The following is an 18,785-nucleotide window of genomic DNA, read 5'->3' on the forward strand; positions in this document are numbered from 1 at the left end:
AAAGATGGCTTAAGAGGTGACCTGATTAACATTTATAAATACATCTCAGGGCAATACAAAGCGGATGAGCTTTTCGTCCCTAGGCTTATACAAAGGACAATAGGGATGGTCTGAAAAGATGATTTCTGATTCCATGGAATTTCCAATTTCCGTCTATGTGGATTAAAGTTTCTGCAAATTTCTGGTTTCCAATTTTCGATTTCAGAGTTCCGAGTAGTAGTTTTTTGTCATTTTTTGCATTCTCTGATTGTATAAATATTTCCGAGTTGATATTGTCTGACTGGTCCAATGCTTCCGAGCTCTGTGATTGGGCTCAACTTACTGAGTTACAGTAATGCAGTATTTCCGCAGAAGTCCAATTTCCAAGTTCCATTTTCCAATTTTTGAGTTCCGTTCGGAAATGTGAAAATCCGAATGAGCTAAAGGACAAGGGGACATGACCTGCATATGGCAAATCCTTGTTTTGCAATCTATTTATTAGACCACAGAAGAAATAATTATGACAAATTCTACATCTCATTTAAAGGAGGTTTGGATGCTTTCCTTGCATTGAAGGACATCCGCGGCTATAAATACTAGCTAATTCACAGCAGAGTTGATCCAGGGATTTTATCTGACTGCCACCTGGAGTCGGGTAGGATATTTTCCCCCTACTGGTTAATTGGCCCAAGGCTTGTAGGATTTTTTTGCCTTTCCCTGGATCAACTGGGCTATAACTTGGAGGCAAACCCAAAAGAAATGGCAACTCCCCTGTTTAACCAAATTGACTTTGTGACCATAAATATAGACACACTAAGTTTATTTATTTAATTATTTTTTTCACAGTGGTAACATTGACTTGTTGGAACATACGACATACTAAGGGAATGACGAATCCTTTTTATAAATGGATAGGCGCTGTATGATTACAAATGTATTCAGGTTAAATGTGTGCTTTGTTTTTTTTTTACTTTTTAACAAAAGTAACATAAGCTTGTATTGCAAATGTGGTAGACTAATGCTGGGCATACACAGGTCGATTAGCCGCCGGATCGACTCCCGCCGCGTCCCAGCTCGTCCACGCATGCGGGATCGATTCCCGCTCATCCCCGCCGGCGCTCCTTATCGGTCGTCCGATTCCCCGCTATTGTCCGCCGGCGGGGATCGAGCGGGGAATCGAGCAGGGAATCTATCCGGCAGGTCGGATGAGCAGTAAAAGTCATTAACGATGATAAACAAAACAATGTTGCTAAGTGGATCCCACATTAATTGCCAGTACAGAAACTCACAATTAACAGGTGGGTGCTTAACCTCACTCAGTCAAGATGCCACTATTTAAGCATCCAATAAAGAAAAAGGTCAGCACACTCTAAGTCACCTGCAATGCTTATTCGCAATCACCCTGAAAGCACCCCCCCCCCCCCCCCGCACACACACACACACACACACAAAACTTGCAAAGATACCTCATTATACTGGGCATATCCATCTCATTGGGGATTCAAGCTAGTCCTGCAAGATATTGGTTGAAATTCTCCAGTGGCCTGGCTTTGTCTTAGTCTTCATACATGTACTAGATGGTTCTCTAGTAATCTAGGATATGTACAACGGTCCCAACACATTGTCGAAAGACTCAAAGACCTAGATATTCTTCACCTACTTATTCCCCCTGCTTTGCCATGCTCTATGCTTCATCCCTCTCCACTCCCCATAGCAACAGAAACTGCAGGCTAGTGGCACATCTGTACAGCATTCACCCCTGAACTGTCACTTAAAGAGGAACTCCAGTGAAAATAATGTAATAAAAAAGTGCTTCATTTTTACAATAATTATGTATAAATGATTTAGTCAGTGTTTGCCCATTGTAAAACACTTTTAAATCCCTGATTTACATTCTGACATTTATTACATGGTGACATTTTTACTGTTGGCAAGTGATGTAGCTGCTGCATGTTTTTTTGGCAGTTGGAAACAGCTGTATACAGCTATTTTCCACAACGCATCAAGGTTCACAGACAGGAAACTGCCAAGAGTACGTACTCATAATTTCTTTGTGGGAGGGGTTTCACCACAATATCAGTCATACAGCGCCCCCTGATGGTCTGTTTGTGAAAAGGAATAGATTTCTCATGTAAAAGGGGGTATCAGCTACTGATTGGGATAAAGTTCAATTCTTGGTCGGAGTTTCTCTTTAAGAAACTGAGTCCAGATCCCAGCAGGAGTCAGTTACTATATGTGTGTATGAGGATTTAGTTAGAAAATGAATCTCTAGCTTTTCAAAATAAAGTGTGTATAAGGATTTAGTTAGAAAAATGAATCTCTAGCTTTTCAAAATAAAGTCTAGACTGACGATGAACAATTTTTTTCTCTTTATCCAAGAAGGGAACAAGATGTGGCCTATTAAATTCAGCACCTGGAAAACAACAGCACTTTTTGCTGAATGTACTTGCCTGCTAGAATATGCATGTCGCTTGAATATAAACTTGCTTGTTACTAGTCCTGCCCAATGTGCTCAGTCTGCTTTGATCAGAAATTCTTCAAAATTAAATAACTTTAAAGAGGAACTTTAATCAAGGATTGAACTTCATTCCAATCAATAGAGATGGCCTGAACCTCCGATTTTAGGTTTGTGAACCAGGGGGGAGGGGGGGATTTGATCAGCAAGCAATATCTCTCTCTGTGCATAGAACACTCAGTAAATGAACATGCCACACAGATCACCTGGCAGGACTAAAGATGTTACCACCAGTGGCAGTGAAATCTCAGAGTGTAAATCAGGGAGAGGAAAGGTTTTACAATGGGCAAACACTGGCAAGATAATCTATAAATCAATGTTGTAAAAAAAAATAAGCAATTTTATTCATTATGTTATTTTCACAACAGTTCCTCTTTAAATAATTATTAATAGTCGTATGAAATTATTTTTAGAAGTACTAGTAGTAACAGTAATAACAGTAGTAACAGTAATACAAAAATAGTAGAAGTTGTGGAAAGACAAATAATAATACTAACAATAATAATAATTGCTACTGGTTCAACAATTGCTATTATGACTCATTTTAAATCTAAAGCAGCTCTGCTAATTAGGGGTTGATGACCGAAATGAAGGGCCCTGACCCTCTTCCACAAAAAGCAGAGTTTTTCCGTCTGGGAGACGTTTCAGAGATGAAGAAGCTGAAAGAGAGCATCATCAAAGGTGCTTCAGAGGTACAGAAGTGCATTTTGCCATTTCCATTCCTGATTGTCAAGAGAGAGGGGATGAAGAGGGATTCTTAGAAGCCTGCAAAAAATGAACAAATGTAACTTTTCCATTGGAAGTCTAAATTACTTACTGACAACCTTACATTTGTTCTTGGGAGGTGAACAATGAAACATGTGGACACTGAATAGTGACATGGTGCTGTACAGAGAAGGTCTATTCAGGATCTATTCAACCCGTCTCTGTTGATATTCTACGGCCTTGAAGTCTTGAGCTTATGTACTTTTAGCTCGTATTTTTTTGTGTGGGGATCATTGACTGTTTACTATAGAGCTGATGCAGTCTGAAGAGATGTAGAGGCCCTACGCCGCGTTTTATCTCTTGCCGGAGCTGGCTTCAATTAAATTAATGGATCCATTCAGCTACTCTCCTTCCACTTTCAGCTGCATCACAGCCGAATACATTAAAAGGATCTTAAGCCTCAAGATGGTACATCATGGCATTAGCCAGGGCACTCATTTTCCTCTGTCTCCTTTTTCTGTAAATCAAATAATTAATGAGATCTCCACCTCAATAGAGCACTTCATCAATATTTTGTAGCAATGGAAAAATATGTGCATTTTGTTCATCCAAGTGCTTTTATGTCAGTCTGGGGTTTTGTGGGCAAAAGAGAAAAAGACCTCAAAATACACAAAATATTGACCAGTTCTTGTAGATTGTTCTTTATTTCTGAGAATATCACTTAAAAAAGTATGTCTACAATGTTGGGATGACCATAAATTGGTCAATACGGGCTTATTTGTTTTGACTGCTTTCTAAAAAGAAGGGTTTTAAAGGTTTTACTGGGTGGAGACATTTTATTCTTTTACTATAAATGAGGAATGAAGTTATATAAATAAACATCACTCAAATTATATAAAAATGAACTTAAACTTGAACTTAAAAATACGTTGTATGATTATTGTAAATAATAAGTGTAGAGACAAGAAAAAATCAATTGTTTTTACTTCACTACTGTTCACAAAACAGTAACAAAGTTATTGCAAAAATCTGTCACTTTTGAATGGTCAATAAGGAAGTAAAATCCAATTTTTTTTAGGTAAATTAAAGTTATATTAAAAAAAATACAGAAATCCTAAGTTTTAAATTGCAACTATTTTATCATTTAGGATCTAAAAAAAAGGGCCCAGAAACAGGGATGAGCAGAAAGTACGCCAGTGCAAATTTACGCATCGATCATTTAGGATCTAAAAAAAGGGCCCAGAAACAGGGATGAGCAGAAAGTACGCCAGTGCAAATTTACGCATCATAGTTCGCATCTACGCATTGTAGTTCGTGGGTGAAGTTTCAAAACTACGCTTACGAATTTACGCGTAGAGAAATACTGCTACGCGTAGCTTAAGCCCACTATGTGTACTTAATAAGTATATTGCGTAGTGAACTACGAATGCGTTACTCGTGTCTAATTTTCAACGTGCAATTGTATGCTTACAAATTTACGCATTGGAAAAGGGAATGTAAGCATTTAAAGAGGAATTAATGCGTAAAATTTTCTGCATACGGGCATAAGCATCCGCATAAACTATGCTTTGCACTACGCGTAATTGTGTATTTTAATGAGTAGTCTACCCAATGCATACGAAACGAATATTTGATTTCAAAGCCGTAGTTTGGCAAAGCGTAATTGCGTAAAACTACGCTTAGTTCCAACGTAGTGAAGTTGCCTGACTATGACCATCCCTGCCCAGAAAGAAGGAAATATTCCCTTTGTCTGTGCCCAATCAGTATCATAAAAATGTCTTATTGTCTGCTTTAATTTTTTTTTTTAACCTGGTGGAATAAATGAAGTGAACATAGGAAAAGTGATCAGCAAAAGCTCGGTATACAGAGGCGCCAGAGTAGTGTTGGGCGAACATCTAGATGTTCGGGTTCGGGCCGAACAGGCCGAACATGGCCGCGATGTTCGGGTGTTCGACCCGAACTCCGAACATAATGGAAGTCAATGGGGACCCGAACTTTTGTGGTTTGTAAAGCCTCCTTACATGCTACATACCCCAAATTTACAGGGTATGTGCACCTTGGGAGTGGGTACAAGAGGAAAAAAAATTTAGCAAAAAGAGCTTATAGTTTTTGAGAAAATCGATTTTAAAGTTTCAAAGGGAAAACTGTCTTTTAAATGCGGGAAATGTCTGTTTTCTTTGCACAGGTAACATGCTTTTTGTCGGCATGCAGTCATAAATGTAATACATATAAGAGGTTCCAGGAAAAGGGACCGGTAATGCTAACCCAGCAGCAGCACACGTGATGGAACAGGAGGAGGGTGGCGCAGGAGGAGAAGGCCACGCTTTGTGAGACACAACAACCCAGGCCTTGCATGAGGACAAAAAGCGTGCGGATAGCATGCTTTGTACCGCCATGTAGTCATAAATGTAATAAAGATAAGAGGTTCCATAAACAGGGACCGGCAACGGTAACCCAGCAGCAGCAGCAGCAGCAGCAGCACACGTGATGGAACAGGATGAGGCGCAGGAGGAGAAGGCCACGCTTTGTGAGACACAACAACCCAGGCCTTGCATGAGGACAAAAAGCGTGCGGATAGCATGCTTTGTACCGCCATGTAGTCATAAATGTAATAAAGATAAGAGGTTCCATAAACAGGGACCGGCAACGGTAACCCAGCAGCAGCAGCAGCAGCAGCAGCACACGTGATGGAACAGGAGGAGGCGCAGGAGGAGAAGGCCACGCTTTGTGAGACACAACAACCCAGGCCTTGCATGAGGACAAAAAGCGTGCGGATATAGCAGCAATGCTTTTTGCCGCCATGCAGTCATAAATGTAATACAGATGAGAGGTTCAATAAACAGGGACCGGAAACGCTAAACCATCCCAGATGTTCATCGGTCATGTTACTTGGTTGGGGTCCAGGAGTGTTGCGTAGTCGTTTCCAATCCAGGATTGATTCATTTTAATTTGAGTCAGACGGTCTGCATTTTCTGTGGAGAGGCGGATACGCCGATCTGTGATGATGCCTCCGGCAGCACTGAAACAGCGTTCCGACATAACGCTGGCTGCCGGGCAAGCCAGCACCTCTATTGCGTACATTGCCAGTTCGTGCCAGGTGTCTAGCTTCATGCCCGGTTTCAGGTCCAGCGGTGCCAGCCACAAATCCGTCTGTTCCTTTATTCCCCTCCAAATTTCCTCCCCTGTGTGCTGCTTATCCCCAAGGCAGATCAGCTTCAGCAACGCTTGCTGACGCATGCCAACAGCTGTGCTGCACTGCTTCCACGATCCTACTGCTGCTGGTGCTGGGTTAGCATTTCCGGATGAGGTACAGCTTTGAGATGCGTTGGAGGAGAAGGAGTCAGAGAGGTAGGTGCTGCTGTTGTTATCCAGCTGTTTGCGGCGTGGGCAACACCCGCGCCGTAGCAGGTGAGGAATCGCTGCCAGGCTCCACAAGGTTCACCCAGTGCGCGGTAAGGGAGATGTATCGACCCTGGCCGAACGCACTCGTCCAGGTGTCAGTGGTGAGGTGAACCTTGCAGGCAACGGCATTCTTCAAGCTTCGGGTTATTTAGCTGACCACGTGCTCATGCAACTCAGGCACTGCAGAGCGCGCAAAGTGGTAGCGGCTGGGAACCACGTAACGTGGGATGGCCACTGACATCATGCCCTTGAAGCTGTTTGTCTCCACCACTCGATATGGCAGCATTTCGCAGGCCAGAAGCTTGGCTATGCTGGCTGGCTGTTACTGCCACGGCCCGGGGGTCATTTGCTGGCAATTTCCTCTTGTGCTCAAACATCTCAGAGACAGACAACTCAACCGTAGCGCTGCACACCGAAGGGCTGTTGGTTGTTGTGTTTGATGAACACTGGGAGACCTCAAGAGCACTAGTCCGGAAAGTGACAGTGTCAGCATCGTCTGATGTTTGTGAATGTTGTGAACCACGCAATGGCTGGGCTACTGCTGCTGCTGAGGCGGGTCTGGTGGTGAGTCTGGTGAACCCAAGGGAGGCAGTGTTGCTGGTGGTACCCTGTCCTGCCGCGTTTGCCCACAGAGTGGGATGTTTGGATAGAATGTGGCGGCTCATGCTGGTGGTGGAGAGGTTGTTAATACTTTTCCCCCTGCTCAGGCGGGTCTTGCACACCTTGCAAATCGCCATGGTAACATCCTCAGTGCAGTCTTCAAAGAAAGCCCAGACTTTAACTGGCTGAGGACTCGGACCTCGTGCGTGATGTGCTGGTGCTGCTTAACCCACTGCTGGACGCTTGAGAGGTCATCCAAGTAATTATCTGGTCCTGTTCTTTTGGATCTGTGAGGGTTGTTGTCCTGGACAACATGGGCAGTATTGAGTGGGTTTTCTTGGGTGCTCCCCTGTGGCCTGTACGTGAACCGTCAGGGGAAACACCTCTTCCCTTGCCCCTCCCTCTTTCACCGGATTTCTTCCTCATTTCACTTATCCTTAAAGTACACGCTGACTGGCAGCAGTACAGTGGCAGTACAGAAATGCTATACAGTGGTGGGTGAGCGGTGTACCACTATTGTCAGCAGTGACACAGAGCACAATGCTATACAGTGGCGGGTGAGCGGTGTACTACTGTTCCCAGCAGACACAGAGTGGAAGTAAACACAATGCTATATAGTGTGGCTGAGCCGTGTACACAGAGTGGCATTAAACACAATGCTATATAGTCTGCTATATAGTCACCCCGAACAGGGTGATGTTCTGCAGAACCCAAACAGTGGCAAACACTGTTCGCCCAACACTACTGGGAGGGAACGCAGATTTTAGTACCTAAACACACGATACAACATGTTTTCCGGGGTCGGACTCTGAGGCACATACAGATGGTCCCGATCATCATCTTCATCATACAACTCTTCTCCTGAGTCTGACCCACCCACCACCTCTGCCACCCCAACATCCCCAGACACAGACCCCTCATCGTCCTCAACATTAACTTGGGATGCTGGCCTGAGCCAGACCTCCTCCTCCACATCAGGCCCCATCATCTCCTCAATGGCAGCCCTCATTAATCGCTCTGGCGACGGACTGATGGACACAACGTTCTCCTCCGGGGAGGGCTGCTGCTGACCACTGGCTGCTGGGGTGGATGTTATAGCTTGCGTGGGGCGTTGGCTGTTGCTGTTGTTGGGAGTGCTGCTCACAGCGGAGGTCTCTGGGGAACTCATGTTGAGCTCATATAGTGGTTGACGGTGAGTGGAGTATTACTGATCCCAGCAATATACACACTGACTGGCAGAGTACGCAATGCTATATAGTGTGGCTGAGCGGTGTACACAGAGTGGCAGTAAACACAATGCTATATAGTCTGGCTGAGCGAGCGGTGTACTACTGTTCCCAGCAGAATCAGAGTGGCAGTAAACAATGGTATATAGTCTGGCTGAGCGGTGTACACAGAGTGTCAGTAAACAATGGTATATAGTCTGGCTGAGCGAGCGGTGTACTACTGTTCCCAGCAGAATCAGAGTGGCAGTAAACAATGGTATATAGTCTGGCTGAGCGAGCGGTGTACTACTGTTCCCAGCAGAATCAGAGTGGCAGTAAACAATGGTATATAGTCTGGCTGAGCGGTGTACACAGAGTGTCAGTAAACAATGGTATATAGTCTGGCTGAGCGAGCGGTGTACTACTGTTCCCAGCAGAATCAGAGTGGCAGTAAACAATGGTATATAGTCTGGCTGAGCGGTGTACACAGAGTGTCAGTAAACAATGGTATATAGTCTGGCTGAGCGGTGTACACACAATGCTATATAGTCTGCTATATAGTGTCAGTAAACAATGGTATATAGTCTGGCTGAGCGAGCGGTGTACTACTGTTCCCAGCAGAATCAGAGTGGCAGTAAACAATGGTATATAGTCTGGCTGAGCGGTGTACACAGAGTTTCAGTAAACAATGGTATATAGTCTGGCTGAGCGGTGTACACAGAGTGTCAGTAAACAATGGTATATAGTCTGGCTGAGCGGTGTACACAGAGTGGCAGTAAACACAATGCTATATAGTCTGGCTGAGCGAGCGGTGTACTACTGTTCCCAGCAGAATCAGAGTGGCAGTAAACAATGGTATATAGTCTGGCTGAGCGGTGTACACAGAGTGTCAGTAAACAATGGTATATAGTCTGGCTGAGCGGTGTACACAGAGTGTCAGTAAACAATGGTATATAGTCTGGCTGAGCGGTGTACACAGAGTGGCAGTAAACACAATGCTATATACTCTGGCTGAGCGAGCGGTGTACTACTGTTCCCAGCAGACACAGAACAGTAAACAGAATGCTATATAGTGTGGCTGAGCGAGCGGTGTACCACTATTCCCAGCAGACACAGAACAGTAAACAGAATGCTATATAGTGTGGCTGAGCGAGCGGTGTACCACTATTCCCAGCAGACACAGAACAGTAAACAGAATACTATATAGTGTGGCTGAGCGAGCGGTGTACCACTATTCCAAACAGACACAGAACAGTGAACAGAATGCTATATAGTGTGGCTGAGCGAGCGGTGTACCACTATTCCCAGCAGACACAGAGTGGCAGTAAACAGAATGCTATATAGTGTGGCTGAGCGAGGTACACAGAGTGGCAGTAAACAGAATGCTATATAGTGTGGCTGAGCAAGCGGTGTACTACTATTCCCAGCAGACACAGAGTGGCAGTAAACAGAATGCTATATAGTGTGGCTGAGCGAGGTACACAGAGTGGCAGTAAACAGAATGCTATATAGTGTGGCTGAGCAAGCGGTGTACTACTGTTCCCAGCAGTGACACAATGACAGGGGGGACCCTGGCTAGCGTGGCTGGAGCGCGAACTACCCTGCCTGCCTACCCAAAGCTAAACCCACAGACAAATGGCGGAGATATGACGTGGTTCGGGTATTTATTTACCCGAACCACGTGACCGTTCGGCCAATCAGAGCGCGTTCGGGTCCGAACCACGTGACCCGTTCGGCCAATCACAGCGCTAGCCGAACGTTCGGGGAACGTTCGGTCATGCGCTCTTAGTTCGGCCATGTGGCCGAACGGTTTGGCCGAGCACCGTCAGGTGTTCGGCCGAACTCGAACATCACCCGAACAGGGTGATGTTCTGCAGAACCCGAACAGTGGCGAACACTGTTCGCCCAACACTACGCCAGAGTAGAGTAAAACGTTTTAAAAACCGTTTAAAAACAGAGGGGGATGTTAGAGCATTTCGCGGGCGTGACCCCGCTTCCTCAGGCAAAAATGTGCTCCCATTTTTGCCTGAGGAAGCGGGGTCACGCCAGCGAAACGCGTTGCATTTGTGGAGTTGAATAAATTATTTGTTAATTCTGTTTTATCGAGACTCGAGTGAGTTTTCTTTTTTGTAAGAGAGAGGTAAGTCCACCCTAACATCCCCTTCTGCTTTTAAACGTTTTTTAAAACGTTTTACTCTACTCTGGCGCCTCTGTATACCGAGCTTTTGCTGATCTTCCAGTCCGCCCTGGGTGGAGGGGTGCATCCCCATCTACTATCTACAGAGAGCGACTTCTTAACCTGAGTGGGGTCAGGTCCTAATGCTCCCCACCTGCATTTAAAGTGGTTGCCTATGGGTAACCCGTGTTTGTGAGTATATATACACATAAAATTGTATTGAACTCTTCATTTTACCTGATAATACTGCACCATATTGGGCTCTCGATTCTCTTCTTGTTTTTAAGCATAGGAAAAGTGATGTTTGTCTCACCAAAACATAAAGGCTAAACTCTTTAAAAGTGTTTGAAATCTGGCCTATGACAGTGATATTTCAATGCTCAATGACTTCTGTTTGATTTCCTGAGATTTTGGTGCTTGCTGTTGCCTATTGTCCTTTATATTTTATAACTCCTTTTCTACCCAACATATACCCAACATATTGTCCTGACAGTGGGGGTAGATAGGAAACAGAAACAGTGATACAGCAAAGCCCCTCTTTAATTCTAGAGCACCACTGCTGGTAGGCATGGGTGCTTTTAGGCAAACCTCCAGGCCCATTGGGGTGTTCAGTAATAGGAGCAAGGGTTTATGGTGCCATAGTGTCAATTCAAAATCTTTTGTGTGTGTTAGTTATGAAGAGAATCTGAAGACATAATAAAAGTAGAGAAGGCTTGAACCTCAGATTTTAGGTTCGCGAACCACGAACGCGAACATGCGAAAAAAGTTCGCGTTCGTGCAAACTTTTGAACCACAATAGACTTCAATGGGGAGGTGAACTTTGAAAACTAATAACATTTATGCTGGCCAGAAAAGTGATGGCAAAGATGTTTCAAGGGGTCTAAAATCTGAGTTTTTGCATGGAGGAGTGGGATACACGCAAAACGTCCCGGGAAAAATCTGGATTTGGTGCAAAGCAGCGTTTTAAGGGCAGAAATCACATTGCATGCTAAATTGGAGGCCTAAAGAGCGTTAAAACATCTTGCATGTGTATACATCAATCAGGGAGTGTAATTAGAGTACTGCTTCACACTGACACACCAAACTCACTGTGTAACGCACCGCACACAGCTGTTTGTGTAGTGACGGCCGTGCTGGACTGGTGCGCACCATGGCGAGAGTGCAGGCCATGGCGGTTTTCAAGCCCATATGGTCTCTGGGCTGAGGTAGCTCAATGACAGAACAACAGTGATTGTCCAGCAGATCGAATTTGGTCGGTCTACAATGAAGCAACGACCTTATTATCTTGGGTGTGCCCCCTTCCCAGAGACACTCATATAGTCGGCGGTCATTGCTTCATTGTGATAAGCAAGCCCCTTCACCGTGGCAAGGTAACGATCAAGAAGGGGAATTGGTACATGTACATGCCTTTTGTTTTGTTGTTGCAGGTGCAGTGCAGCCAGAAAAATTAGGCAGGCATGTACACACACCAGAAAAATTATTATAGCAAATTCAGGAATCCGCCTGGAGTCCTGGACCCTGTTGCTGGTGGCGAAGAAGGCAGTCAACCGGCCTGCAGGCAGAGATGCTGTGTGTGGGGACTGACTTAGTCTTCGGGCAGGCAGTAGCCCTCCGGGATCCATGCCTCATTCATTTTGATAAAAGTGAGGTACTGAACACTTTTTTGACATAGGCGACTTCTCTTCTCACTGACAATGCCTCCAGCTGTGCTGAAGGTCCTTTCTGACAGGACGCTTGAAGCAGGCAAGACAGAAGTTGGATGGCAAATTGGGACAGCTCTGGCCACAGGTCAAGCCTGCACACCCAGTAGTCCAAGGGTTCATCGCTGCTCACAGTGTCTTCTACATCCACACTTAAAGAAAATCTGTATTGTTAAAATCGCACAAAAGTAAACATACCAGTGCGTTAGGGGACATCTCCTATTACCCTCTGTCACAATTTCGCCGCATTAAAAGTAGTCAAAAACAGTTTTTAAAAGTTTTTTTATAAACAAACAAAATGGCCACCGAAACCAGAAGTAGGTTGACGTACAGTATGTCCAAACATAGAAAATACATCCATACACAGGCAGGCTGTATACAGCTTTCGTTTTGAATCTCAAGAGATCATTTGTGTGTTTAACTTCTTCCCCTGCAGCTATCATCCACTGAATACTAGTGACAGGCTGTGAGGCTGATTGTTTCTTCCTGTCTGTAATTCCTCAGTATGTGTCAGCCCAGCTCCTATCACAGCCTAAATGTCCGTACACACGCCGGACTGCAGGAAACGACGGGTCCGTCGTCACCTCCCGCTGGGCGGGCGTTCCAGCCACAGTCCGGCGGATCGCTCAGAAACAGCCGTATCAGTCTGCCGACAGACTGTACACACCCCGGACTGTCTACTGAAAACACACCCACACGGACCCGTCGTTTCCTGCAGTCCGGCGTGTGTACGGACCTTAACAGAGGAGGATTTTTATTCAGCTCTCTTCTATCACTGATAAGATAGCAGAGACGCTGCTGGCTTATGTAAATAACACACACACTGGAGTGTGCATAGAGGGGCCTGGAAAGGGGTGTGCATAAACAGACCAGCACAGAAGAGTTGGCAGCCTTCCAGACACAGGGCGACAAGTCTGACAGGGGAAAGATACATTGATTTATTACAGAGACAGTGATAGTAGAAAGTGCTGCAGTAAGCCAGAGCACATTAGAACAGGTTTAGGAACTTGTAGGATGGTAGAAAAAACGTTGTAATTTTTGTTACAGAGTCTCTTTAAGGCCAGGTAGTCGGCTACCTGCCGGTCGAGGCATTGGTGGAGGGTGAATCTGGAAGGGCTAAGGCGAGGCGTTGGACTAAAGAATGTCCGCATGTCCGACATCACCATGAGATCGCTAGAGCGTTCAGTCCTTGCCTGCGTGGACATGAGAGAAGGATTACTGGCAGTGGTACCTTTATTCCATTGTGCTGTGACATCACCCTTAAACGCACTGTAAAGCATAGTTGCCAGCTTGTTCTGCAAGTGCTGCATCCTTTTTGCCTTCTGGTGATTTGGAAACATCATCGCCACTTTGTGCTTATACCGAGGGTCTAGTAGCATGGCCACCCAGTACAGCTCATTCCCCTTGAGTTTTTTTATATGGAGGTCCCTCAACAGGCTGGACAGCATGAAAGATGCCACATGCACAAAGTTGGATGCAGACGTACTATCCATCTCCTCTTGCTCTTCCTCAGTTATGTCAGCTAAGTTCTCCTCCTCCCCCAGCCATGAACAAAAGCAAGGGAAAGTTGAGCAGCAGAAGCCCCCTGCGACGCCTGCTGCAGTTGTTCTTCCGCTTCCTCCTCCTCAAAAAAAAAACACACCTTCTTCATCATCTGATTCCTCTTTCCCACACAACTCTTTCCCCTCCTCCTCCTCCTCCCCCCTCTGTGCTGCCTAAGGTGTTGAGGAACCATCTGGTTCTGAGAATTGATCCCACAACTCTTCCTCCTGTTCCTGTAACTGTTCCTGTTCATGCTCCTCCACAGCTTGATCCACCACTCTACGCACGGCACACTCCAGGAAGAAAGCATAAGGGATCAAGTCGCTGATGGCGCCTTCACTGCGACTCACTATGTTTGTCACCTCCTCAAGTGGCCGCATGAGCCTGCAGGCATTTTGCATGAGGGTCCAGTACTTCGGCCAGAACATCCCCATCTCCCAGAGTGTGTCCTTCTACTGTAGTTGTAGAGATACTGGTTGACAGCTTTCTCCTGTTGTAGCAGGCGGTTAACTGCCATTCAGCCAAGGAGGAGGAGGAGGATAGAAGGTGAGGAGGTGGCAGGAGGCCTGCCTGCAAGCCGTGTAGGTGTCATAAGTAGGTCCGCTGCACAGTCACGTACTCCCTGCTTGCCAGCGGTCACCAGGATGACCCAATGGGCTGTGTAAGTAATATACTTGCCCTGACCATGCTTGGCAGACCAGGCATCCGTGGTCAGATGGACCCTTGACCCAACGCTGTGTGCCAGAGATGACACCACTTGCCTTTCAACTTTACGGTATAGTTTGGGTATCGCCTTTTTTGAGAAATAATTGCAGCCTGGTATCTTCCACTGCGGTGTCCCAATGGCCACACATTTTCGGAAGGCCTCAGAGTCCACCAGCTGGTATGGTAACAGCTGGCAAGCTAACAGTTCCGCCAGGCCAGCTGTCAGACGCCAGGCAAGGGGGTGACTGGCAGACATTGGCTTCTTCCGCTCAAAGATTTCCCTCACAGACACCTGGCTGCTGCTGTGGGCAGAGGAGCAGGAACTGCTCAAGGTGAGAGGTGGAGTGGAGGAGGGTGGCTGTGATTGTGAAGGTGCAAGTGAGAAAGTGGCTGAAGATGATGCACCTGAAGGAGGAAGAGGAGAAGGAGGGTGGCTTTGCTTTTGTGTGCTGCTTTTCCTTTGGTGCGCTTCCAATTGCAGTTTGTGCCTTTTCTCTATGTGCCTTCGTAAGGCAGTTGTCCCTACATGGGTGTTGGCCTTTCCATGGCTCAATTTTTGGTGGCAGAGAGAACAGATGGCATTGCTCTGATCTGAGGCAGACACACAAAAAAAATGTCCACACCGCTGAGCCCTAGGGTGTGGGCACTATGGTGGCGTCAGCAGCTGACGTTAAAGGGCATTTTGGCTGGCTGTCCATAGGTGGTGCCGGACACCGCCACCAGCTGTTTCTGACAACGAGCTCCCCCTGATTCTTTCAGGAACTCGTCTCCTCCTACTCCTCTCTGACTCCTTCTCTGAACTGTCCTCCTGTTCATCTCCTGTATTGGGAACCCACGTGGCATCTGTATCATCATAATCATCATCATCATAATCATCCTCCCCAGCTTCACTTGCATCAGACACCTCCAAAACTGCACCAACAGCAGGTACTTCATCATTCTCCTCCTCACACCTTACGACCATAGTGTTGCCTAACTAAACAGAGCTTTTAATAAAGTTACATTAAAACAGAAACATATTTGCTGACCAATTAGTATGAATGTGAAACAAGTGGACTGGAGATCAGCAACAACTCGGTATACAAAGGCGCCAGAGTAGAGTAAAACGTTTTAAAAAACGCTTAAATGCAGAGGGGGATGTTAAGGTGGACTCACCTCCCTCTTACAGAAAAAGAAAACTTGAGTCTCGATAAAACAGAATTGACAAATAATTTATTCAACTCCACTGGCAAGTGGACTTGAGGAAACAAGGTTATTGGTCAAAGGACCATCCTCCTAGTTCACACTAGTATTCATTAAAACCCTACACCAAACTCAACATGTTTTATTTCCTCAATTGGAAACTTCGTCAGGAGTGAATAATACCCTAGTGATAGAGTGAAAAAGTGCTCAACATAATAAATACATTATAAATTTCACATATTTACAAAAGGCTAGCAAAGTAACAGAGTGACGGCCACTACCAGCAGCCTTCTGTAAAGTGAGCGTCCAGCCTTTCCTTTTATAGTGTGGTCAATCACCCAGAGAGTGCTGGGTAAGGCAGGGAATCGCCACGCCCCTTCCCCCAGATGCAGAAATCACATCTTATTGGACCCTAGGAACATCCATCAAAACATTGGACCAATCATAGTTAATGTTCATAGAGGACGATATGTTCACAAAAAGGATCCACCAGTACCTATATATAGGTAAAAACTGCTTGACACGGACCTCAGGTAGCCCACATCCTCATACTAGCCAGCAAAGGCACCTCCGCACTCAAAGTGGAGAAAAAGCGTCTCTCCATTTTTCCCATTACCCCATTGGTGGATGCGAACGCCGAGGGCGGGATCAGACGTCACGGGGGAGAGAGGACTGGCACTCCTATCAGCCAACACATCGTTAGGCTTTCCCCGTCTAAAGCGTACTTGTCATCCACGTTATGGGGAGTGAATAAATTAAATGACGTCGCTGCCGCACAGCGGTCTACCCGGCTGTGTATGTAGTTGCCGTGGTAACGTGTCTCATGGGCGTGGAGAGCAATGAATACATGAAAAGGACGGCATATCATTGGCTCACGCGCTCCATCCACCAGGTTGCCTAGGAGACGCGTGAGTCATAGTAAATACGCATATAGAAACACTTTTACGTTTATTAAAAGCCGCATCCACACTACAGATCGCACACCATATAAATGGGGAACTGTTAAGGGGAGACACCAATGCAACAAGTGTCTGTGGGACACACACACACAAAAAATAGATCACAAGAACAATATTAGCTCTCAAAAGAGCTGTTGAGGGGTGCTTTTTAGCAATAAGTATCAGCAAGGAGCAAGCTAACAAGCCTAACGAGAGCCTAACTAAGCTTTTCCTATGTCTCTCTGCAGCAAGCTCTCACTTCTCTAATTACTGCAACCACACGAGTGAGTGAAATGACTGATGCTGCCTGTCTTTTATAGGGGGGGGGGGGGGGGGCAGGAGGGAATGTAGCTTGATTGGCTACCATGTGTCTGCTGACTGTGATGTAGAGGGTAAAAGTTGAGCTTAATTACGTAGTATAGGGGGCGGGTAAAACTTGCATATAGTTTGCGGTTCACCGAGAACGCAAACCACCGGAGTTCGCGTGTTCACGTTCTAATGCGAACCGTTCAGGCCATCTCTAGTTGTCAGCGGGTTTATGGTGGGGGTGATGGTTAGGCCTGAGTGTAGTGGTTGGTTAGGTTTAGGCATCACTGTGTATGTTAGGGTTAGGTTAGGTTAGTTAGGGTTAGGTAGTGATGAGGGGGTCAGTTAGGGTTAGGCATCACTGATAGGGTCAGTTGGGCTTATGCGTCTTTGAGGGGTTGGTTAGGGTTAGGCATTGAAGAAGGGGTTTGGTTAGGGTTAGGCATCGTGGGGGGTTCAATTAGGGTTAGGCATCGGTAAAGGGAGGGTTCGTGTGAGAAAAGGGTTGGGCTTAGCAATGTTTTACTATTAACACTGGGCAATAGTGGAATATCACTGATCAGTCATTTTTCACACATTCTGCTAGTGGCTAATTCCGGCACCCACATTTTCACAGTGCCCATTTTGCATGTATGCAGAAAAATGCTTACCAACTCTGCAGGTTCTTTTTTAAGTGTTTTCAAAAATGCTCATGTACAAGAAACTTTTTTTCCTCCCCCTGAATTGGGAAGGCAGAGGGTATTTTTTTTTTCTTCGTGGATGACCCCGTTACTTGGCAAAGCATTTGTGGTCAGCAAGCTGTGAAATGGTTAACAGCCGCTTCCATGGAGTCGTGTACTTTTCCACTATTAGGAATCATTTTGCTATTACGTGTGCTCCAGTCTTGCAGAATGACAAGCCTGAATGCAGTAGCTGTGTGAGGCCTGCTGTTGGATCTTGTTACTAAATTCCTTCTGCAGACCAAGAAAAAACCCTTTCAGAAAAAGAACATCTTAGGCTGCTCTATCTTAATGGATCAAAGGGACATGTAATTTGTGTAAAACATCGACGTATGTGGCAAAGTATCAATGATTGCCATGTTAAAATCCCTCTATTAAGGCAATGTGAGGGCTTCAATCTTGTGGAAAAGCACAACAGAAACTTTAGATTCCACCTCTGTTAAAGATATTTATATTGTAGAGTATTAAGCAGCATTTAGCATTCACGACCCGCCTTGATGATTACGCTGTGTAACTAATCTGAGTTCAGTAGCGACAGGTGCAAGCCTTCGCGCTTTGCAGGTTCATTATGAAAAGGCAACTCATCTGCCCCATTGGCATGATTTAAAACATCTGGTTCTTTTTAGTATTTCGGTATAAAATGCAGTGCATGTTATTGCACTCAGCTGCGTAAAATTCTCTTCCCATGAATTGTGTTACTCTTCTCTAGGAAGCCCACAAAGAGGTTGACTTGTTTATCATGATAAACAAGTCAACCTCTTTGTGGACTTCCTAGATAAGAGTAACACAATTCATGGGAAGAGAATTTTACACAGCTGAGTGCAATAACATGCACTGCATTGGGGAAGACTGAGGAACCTAAGTAGAGCTGAACTGGATTTTTTTTTTTAGCGGAAACCCTGGGTCAGGCTCGGGCTGGAAATCCACAGTTCAGAGCGGTAACCCCGAGCCTAAATCGTGGTATCCGCCAGGGGACATGTGCAGAGCCTGTGCACCACGAGCGTTTGTAACTCACCTCCTCTGGGATCTAGATGCCGGCAGCCATTCTTCTTCTGGTCCTTTGAAGGCTCTTCATCCCTCTGGTGAGATCACCGTCTGTCATCGTGACGTT

This window comes from Hyperolius riggenbachi, chromosome 1, assembly GCF_040937935.1.
Source record: "Hyperolius riggenbachi isolate aHypRig1 chromosome 1, aHypRig1.pri, whole genome shotgun sequence".
NCBI classification, from domain to species: domain Eukaryota; kingdom Metazoa; phylum Chordata; class Amphibia; order Anura; family Hyperoliidae; genus Hyperolius; species Hyperolius riggenbachi.